We start from the raw sequence: 9,174 nt of genomic DNA, 5'->3' as shown, positions 1-9,174 counted from the left end.
TCCTTCTCAAAATATTAGCATATTGTGATAAAGTTCATTATTTTCCATAATGTCATGATGAAAATTTAACATTCATATATTTTAGATTCATTGCACACTAACTGAAATATTTCAGGTCTTTTATTGTCTTAATACGGATGATTTTGGCATACAGCTCATGAAAACCCAAAATTCCTATCTCACAAAATTAGCATATTTCATCCGACCAATAAAAGAAAAGTGTTTTTAATACAAAAAACGTCAACCTTCAAATAATCATGTACAGTTATGCACTCAATACTTGGTCGGGAATCCTTTTGCAGAAATGACTGCTTCAATGCGGCGTGGCATGGAGGCAATCAGCCTGTGGCACTGCTGAGGTCTTATGGAGGCCCAGGATGCTTCGATAGCGGCCTTTAGCTCATCCAGAGTGTTGGGTCTTGAGTCTCTCAACGTTCTCTTCACAATATCCCACAGATTCTCTATGGGGTTCAGGTCAGGAGAGTTGGCAGGCCAATTGAGCACAGTGATACCATGGTCAGTAAACCATTTACCAGTGGTTTTGGCACTGTGAGCAGGTGCCAGGTCGTGCTGAAAAATGAAATCTTCATCTCCATAAAGCTTTTCAGCAAATGGAAACATGAAGTGCTCCAAAATCTCCTGATAGCTAGCTGCATTGACCCTGCCCTTGATAAAACACAGTGGACCAACACCAGCAGCTGACACGGCACCCCAGACCATCACTGACTGTGGGTACTTGACACTGGACTTCTGGCATTTTGGCATTTCCTTCTCCCCAGTCTTCCTCCAGACTCTGGCACCTTGATTTCCGAATGACATGCAGAATTTGCTTTCATCCGAAAAAAGTACTTTGGACCACTGAGCAACAGTCCAGTGCTGCTTCTCTGTAGCCCAGGTCAGGCGCTTCTGCCGCTGTTTCTGGTTCAAAAGTGGCTTGACCTGGGGAATGCAGCACCTGTAGCCCATTTCCTGCACACGCCTGTGCACGGTGGCTCTGGATGTTTCTACTCCAGACTCAGTCCACTGCTTCCGCAGGTCCCCCAAGGTCTGGAATCGGCCCTTTTCCACAATCTTCCTCAGGGTCCGGTCACCTCTTCTCGTTGTGCAGCGTTTTCTGCCACACTTTTTCCTTCCCACAGACTTCCCACTGAGGTGCCTTGATACAGCACTCTGGGAACAGCCTATTTGTTCAGAAATGTCTTTCTGTGTCTTACCCTCTTGCTTGAGGGTGTCAATAGTGGCCTTCTGGACAGCAGTCAGGTCGGCAGTCTTACCCATGATTGGGGTTTTGAGTGATGAACCAGGCTGGGAGTTTTAAAGGCCTCAGGAATCTTTTGCAGGTGTTTAGAGTTAACTCGTTGATTCAGATGATTAGGTTCATAGCTCGTTTAGAGACCCTTTTAATGATATGCTAATTTTGTGAGATAGGAATTTTGGGTTTTCCTGAGCTGTATGCCAAAATCATCCGTATTAAGACAATAAAAGACCTGAAATATTTCAGTTAGTGTGCAATGAATCTAAAATATATGAATGTTAAATTTTCATCATGACATTATGGAAAATAATGAACTTTATCACAATATGCTAATATTTTGAGAAGGACCTGTACAGCTGGACCTGCAGAGAAATGTGGTTCTACAGAGTACTGACTCAGAAGGGCTGGATATAAATGCACACCACACTTTTCAGATTTTTATTTTTAAAAATAATAGAAAACCATCATTTTATTTATAGCGCATCACATCACTTCCTGTTAGACTGAGAACACCTGCAGAAACTTGCACAGCAACATGAAATCCCTGCTGTTTCCAGGCCGCGCTGATTAATGCTGGGTTTGGGAGATTTTTTCTTTATCTACCAGCCTAAAATATGAGGTTCACAAACCATCTGTTTTTTTCTTTCTTTCTTTGCCCAAAGGTCCCATCCTGGGACTGGCACCATGCCCAAGCCCACCCATCCATTAATCCATCCATCCATGGCCCAGTTCTCCTCTGTGTTCCCTCCTTGTTCACAGACTTTGCCATTTCTCCTCCCTTGCTTTTCTTTCCTTTCTTATCTCTTCTGCATCACCCATTATTTTTCAAATTTTTCGTGTCAAATGCAGTTGTTTTCCTCCATTTCCTGTCTCCTCTTCCTTCTGTTCTGACTGTTGTTCCTCCTTAACCTTTCCTTCTTCCTCATGCAATATCTCCAGCTTTCCCCTCTTTTTCTCTCCACCTCCTCCTGTTCTGCTCATTCAAACCTCTCCTGTCCATTATGCATATTCATAAAGCTGCAAACATTCCCGTCCGACGGTGTTTAATCCCTCCCTGGATATGTGTATGTGTGTGTTTTTTTTCACCCTTAGCTGCTCACACACGTCCTCCTCTTCCCAAACATCCAGCAGCTGGCCAACAGATGGGGCCCGCAGCCAAAAAAGCAGCCGCGCCACAAAAATAAAAATTTACAAGACGCCAGCAGTGGAATTCATTTAAGGCCAGAGAAAAGGGGGGGATGGGGGTGAAGAGGGGGTGATGCTGCTCTTCGCTGCACTTCTTGTACACCCCCCACTATCTCCTCCTCTTTGCTTTATCTCCCTCTTTGCCTCAGTGCCTTTCTTCCGCACAGCTGAAAACAAGCTAATGAACTATACATAATTCTCCGCATGCCGTCCTCAGTCCAGTCGGAACCTCTGATCATCGGTTTTTCGACTTTGTCGAACCATAAAGAGGTCAAATCGTGACATGAGAAACATCAGCCTTCCTTTAATCTCAGGTGCATTTAACTGGGAAGGATAAGGTCAAATTTGTCAATTAGCCTCATTCCCCTGCAGTGGGCCACCGGTCCCAGCCTATGACCCTGGTGGAACCATCAGGTTGAGTGGATGGTCTTCCTCAACAGAGAGCTGGGCTCTGTGTGTGTGCATATCGCATGAACATCCTATGTAGGGACATACCACTGTGTCAGAATTGTATTTCATTTGAGGCTTTGAGTAGGCCATTTCAAAACCCTGCTGGTGTGCTTTGGAACACTGTTGGCATCTAGATGGCATCTAATGGTTGTTATGGTGACTCCTGTCTGCAGATATCTTATTGGGATCTTGAGAGATGTTCCTATCTCCTTCATCATCCTCCAGACTGTTTGGGGAGGAAGATAAACTTGGGTCCTTGTCCTGCCTCAAATAGCACAGCTCCAGTTGGATTAAATGTTTAAATTATTCCTCTGACTCTAGATTTGGGCAAGTTTACTAACTATCTTATACAGACCAACACGCTTCTGCCTTGCTTGAAGGGCATGTTCTCTTGTCTTTTCCATTTTGAAGGGGGACCTAGAGAAATAAGCTTTGAGTCGCACCTCGTTTCTGTCCCAGGGAAAACTTCAAAAATAATTAAGTTACATTAATTTTATATGAATTGTGCTAATAATTGTGGACCTGTTGATTTGGTGAACAATTAAAGGAAAAAAACCAGTCAGTGTGAGATTATGCTGCACAACACTTCCAGAGTTTTCCAAACTGAAATTATAAAAGCACAATAAATTCAAATAAATCATAAATCAGTAAAGCATCATGATGCTTTTCTCTGTAGCTGACATTTCAAAAAACTTTAGTTCCATGAACAGATGAAATATTTTCTTGAGTTTATCTTCTAACATCCAACTAGGCGTCAAAACGAGATGAAAATAATAAAGGAAGGGAGGAGAAGAAGACTGAATGAATGAGAAGGTGAGAGGAAAGGTTAAGCAGAAAAGGCTGGAGGGAGAACTGGAGACTAGGAGGTGACTCGTCCCCAGAGGGCACTGTTTGTCCTTGCAACACACCTTCAACACTGAAACACACAAAACAAGAGGAAATCCTGTTTACTGTTTATTTGTTGTTTTACTAGTCTTTTCTGAACACTGGTTCTTCTCATCATCTTCTGGGTTCCTTCTCTATGTGCTCTATGAACATAGAACCTCATTCTCTCCATTCCAGTAGGTTCTCTATTTAAATACTCTGTCTGATTTCCAGAGATGTAGATAAATCATATCCAGTCCAGCAGATCACAGTCAGATGTCACAAACTAAGTACACCCCATGGTCCAGTAACATACAGGGCCACCTTCAGCAGCAGTCTCTGACTCTCCTTTCTAACATTACTTCAGTTCATTGAGGTTTGCAGATATTTGTTTCTACAGCCTGAGGTATATACTTTGACTAGACCATTGCGGTATCTTGATCCTTTTCTTTTGAAGCCACTCCGTTATAGATCTGCTGCAGTGTTTGGGACCATTGTTCTGTTGATGACCCAATTTACCTTTGATGGACTGATGTCCTTATATTAGACTGTAGAGTGTCATCCTGTAGGTCCACCTAATGACTGCAAGGCTCCCAGGTTTAAATCATCAGTCCTCCACCGTCGTGTTTTACAGTTAATATAAGGTTTGTTTTTAATGGCCCTATTTGTCATTGATCTGTCTTTCTGTTCACTGATGACCTTTAGAGTTTATGGAAATTTGTTGTCATATGAAGAATAATAACTTTTGTATATTGACCATGTTATAAATATAATTTATTGCACCTTGTATAACTTATATTCATTATTTTGTAATTTAACAAGTCATGTGAACAGAAGTTTTAATCTGGTTTTATAGCATCAACCTGCCAGGCACAGCAGATGGAAATTAGTCTGCATGGCTAGAATGAACTGTTCTGGGTCCCCTCCCCCTTCTCTGTAACTCCTCCCACAATTTAAATAAAAACAGACTCTGGCTCCACTTCTGTGCTCACGTACATACAACATGTATGCAGGAAAACATGCTCAGCCATGCAATGCAAAAGGAGCATGCAGCAGCTAAGACACAGCACACAGCACACACATCTTCCCCCCCCCCCATCTCTTTTGTGTCTTTCTTATTTGTCCTTGTCATCTTTGTCTCCTAATTATTATTGATGTTTGTCCATTTTGCTGAACCAGGTAATTTAACGCTGGGAGAACCCATATCTGCCCATTTTATAGAGCATATCTGACACTGGTGCTGCAGGGCAACCAGTCCCACCATACTGTTTACTGTTAGTTGCCAGAACAGGACACTGGTGTTCCCCTTATGATTTCTAATTATGGTTCAGGACAAATATTAAAGATAAACCTCAAATGGGATTCACCATATACGTGTTCACTGGCCCTGAAATTCCTTTTATGACCAGGGTGGAAAGAGAAAGGAAGGTCTGTGTTTTGTCTGCTTGGACTTTTGTCCTCATGTCTCAGAAACACAGGAATAAAAATGGATGGATTATGGAGCGTTGGTTGGATGGATGGAGTATTTCTCTTGAATATATAAACAGCAGAGCCTTTCATGCTGCTGCTGCTGCTTATACGTGCCCGCTGAGATCAGGTGTGTTTATTTTGCAGCCCTTTTCATCTGTCCTCCCTGCTGCCCACCTGCGCTGCACCTGACGTCTACCCCACTCACACACACTCATACTCAGCATTAAAAATACTCACAAGCTAACAATCATGCACATAAAGTCCTGACCAAACACACATAAAACCCCAAAGCTGCTCCGTACAGTGCACCGTCATCATCTCTGTCTCCCATCTGAATTCTTTTCAAAGCAGCTCCTCCTTCAAAGAGACTGAAACCAACTTGTGGCCCACATGCATTCACACACACACACACACATTTCTGTCCCCATCTGGTCACCATTCACCAGGATGTATGCTCTCTCTGTTGCTGTTTGCTGGAGCGAATGCTCTCACAACCCTCAGCTGTCTTGTAAAGGTTTACTTCATGGCCTCCATAGGAGTATCTGCTGGACCCCCACCAACTTTTGAAGGATACATTTCCTACACTTTACACGTTCAGGAGGAAATTCCTGTATTCACTTTCTTTTGTATTTTACAACAGTTTTACTGCTTTTTTCCGAAAGCAGATTCCACCAAAAACATAAATTAATTATTTATATAGCACTGTTCACAGGAAAATCCATCAAAGCTACAGAAACTAATAATAATAGCTACATCTCCAGATGATGAAAGAGTACGAAAAATATGAAAACTGAAGGTACTGAACTTGTGTGACATCCCATCCTGGTTTTATAAAGCCAACAGTGCAGCAGGTTGTTTTTTTTTTCTGATTCTCCTGCGTCAAAATTACCAACAGTTTTCAAAATGCAGTCTACATTACATTAACCGGTCTAATCTTTGAGAATGCAAGGCTATCTGCTTTGGCTTTCATTTAGATAAATATAGGGAGCTTTCCCCGTAACCATATGTACAATACCTAATTTAAATGTGTAAAAACTGTCAGCGAGGGCAGACGCTATTTGTTTGACAGAGCTAAGTTAAAAGCAGCTCTACCCTTGTGTCATCTCAGAATTAGAAGAAAACTCAGGTTTGCAGACATTTAGCATCTGCAGATAGGTTTTTGAATTTGTGCATTTTGTTAAGATGTATACATGTTTATGTAGGATCAGCAGCATTTTTCTTAATAAAAAGGGTCAAAATTCAAGATACAAACTAACTTGCAGGCGTTTGTGGCAACTCTGACTCTAGAAATCTCTAAATTCTTTTCATTTTACTCCATGTCTGTGTGTAACATATTAGTTGAATATGTAATTGTTAAACTGAGGAACATTTTGCTTGATGTTGTCTCTTAACAAAAAGAATTGGAGCTAATTAAATCTGTCCCTACACACACTACGATATCAGTGGTCTTGGCTCTTTTATTTAAATCAATAATTCCTCACTGAGCTCTATTTTTGTTCCCATTTTATTGTCATTGAAAATAAACCACAGGCTGATATCTTTATTTCCTTAAATTCTGCCCCAGACGACCGTCTCCACACCTAATGTACCTCTAATAACATTTGTCTAAAAGAAGTAGTGATTTTAATAAACATTTTCCTTTTAAAGTTGATCAGATTCTCTTCAAAACATCAGTTAATAATCTATGACCTTTAGTTTCTGTTGGGTATAAATATGACACGACACAGGCTCACCTCACTTCTCTTAGCTACTCATCAAAATGGGAAAGGCAGTAGAACATCCCTGGAACAGAACAATGACACAGAGACAAGATGAAAAGTTAAATGATGTTTATTTACAGTGAATGCAAAACAGTGGGTTCGTCCTGCAAAGGAATAGGAAGAAGTTAGCTGGTCATCCACAGGAGTAATGGTGAGTATGATGAGGAGATTGTCTCTTTGTTTCTTACAGGCTCTTGGGAGGGAGGTCAACTCGGAGGATGAGGCAAGGGAAATCCAGGAGGTAAGTGTTCCAGGTTTCGGTGTCCGTTTGTGTTCCAAGTCCGAGGGAAGGAGAGAGAGAGATTGGCAGGATGGAGGATGGTTGGTTTCTAGGTGAGAGTTTCCAGGAGAGGAATCCAAATACACGAGTCCTTAAGGTCCAGCAAAAGGCGAGTTCCACACACCAATAAGTGTCCTTAGAAAAACACAAAAATCACCAGGTTACTCAAGAAAGTCTCAAAGACAAATTATTGGCGGTCTCACTCAGTACCAGTGTCACTGAATAATCCGGCGAGGAATGGATCACTTCCAGGAGCTTAAATGTCAGCTGCTCTCATCAGCAGAATCCAGGACAGGTGCGTAGATTTGGAAAACTCCGCCCATGCTACTCTGACTCTGGAAGGTAAGTAACACAAACAGATTCACCAAACAGAACACAATCCTAACAATCCCATTCCTTTAAAGAAGCCAAGTGTTAACATTCATACGTCCAAAAATGGTTACAAGAAATTATCTACTAACCTAAACGTTTCCATATGTGCAGTCAGGCTGACCATAAAAAAGCTGACAAATAAGGTTGGATGAGACCATCCTGCTCACCACAAACAGTGAGGAGGACGATATGGTAGGTATGAACATCTCCAAAGCTCACTGTTAGAGAACTGCAGCACACAGTGGTATCCTGGGGTCACCAAGTCCCTGGAACAACCATCAGACTCTACAGGGGTTGGACAATGAAACTGAAACACCTGGTTTTAGACCACAATCATTTATCAGTATGGTGTAGGGCCTCCTTTTGCGGCCAATACAGCGTCAATTCGTCTTGGGAATAACATATACAAGTCCTGCACAGTGGTCAGAGGGATTTTAAGCCATTCTTCTTGCAGGATAGTGGCCAGGTCACTACGTGATACTGGTGGAGGAAAACGTTTCCTGACTCGCTCCTCCAAAACACCCCAAAGTGGCTCAATAATATTTAGATCTGGTGACTGTGCAGGCCATGGGAGATGTTCAACTTCACTTTCATGTTCATCAAACCAATCTTTCACCAGTCTTACTGTGTGTATTGATGCATTGTCATCCTGATACACGGCACCGCCTTCAGGATACAATGTTTGAACCATTGGATGCACGTGGTCCTCAATAATGGTTCGGTAGTCCTTGGCCCATCTAGCACAAGTATTGGGCCAAGGGAATGCCATGATATGGCAGCCCAAACCATCACTGATCCACCCCCATGCTTCACTCTGGGCATGCAACAGTCTGGGTGGTACGCTTCTTTGGGGCTTCTCCACACCGTAACTCTCCAGGATGTGGGGGAAACATTAAAGGTGGAGTCATCAGAGAAAAATACATGTTTCACATTGTCCACAGCCCAAGATTTGCGCTCCTTGCACCATTGAAACCGACGTTTGGCATTGGCATGAGTGACCAAAGGTTTGGCTATAGCAGCCCGGCCGTGTATATTGACCCTGTGGAGCTCCTGACGGACAGTCCTGGTGGAAACAGGAGAGTTGAGGTGCACATTTAATTCTGCTGTGATTTGGGCAGCCGTGGTTTTATGTTTTTTGGATACAATCCGGGTTAGCACCCAAACATCCCTTTCAGACAGCTTCCTCTTGCATCCACAGTTAATCCTGTTGGATGTGGTTCGTCCTTCTTGGTGATATGCTGACATTACCCTGGATACCGTGGCTCTTGATACATCACAAAGACTTGCTGTCTTGGTCACAGATGCGCCAGCAAGACGTGCACCAACAATTTGTCCTCTTTTGAACTCTGGTATGTCACCCATAATGTTGTGTGCATTTCAATATTTTGAGCAAAACTGTGCTCTTACCCTGCTAATTGAACCTTCACACTCTGCTCTTACTGGTGCAATGTGCAATCAATGAAGACTGGTTACCAGGCTGGTCCAATTTAGCCATGAAACTTCCCACACTAAAATGACAGGTGTTTCAGTTTCATTGT

The sequence above is a fragment of the Girardinichthys multiradiatus genome, chromosome 8, assembly GCF_021462225.1.
Source record: "Girardinichthys multiradiatus isolate DD_20200921_A chromosome 8, DD_fGirMul_XY1, whole genome shotgun sequence".
Taxonomy (NCBI): Eukaryota; Metazoa; Chordata; class Actinopteri; order Cyprinodontiformes; family Goodeidae; genus Girardinichthys; species Girardinichthys multiradiatus.
Note: the sequence above shows the minus strand (reverse complement) of the source record.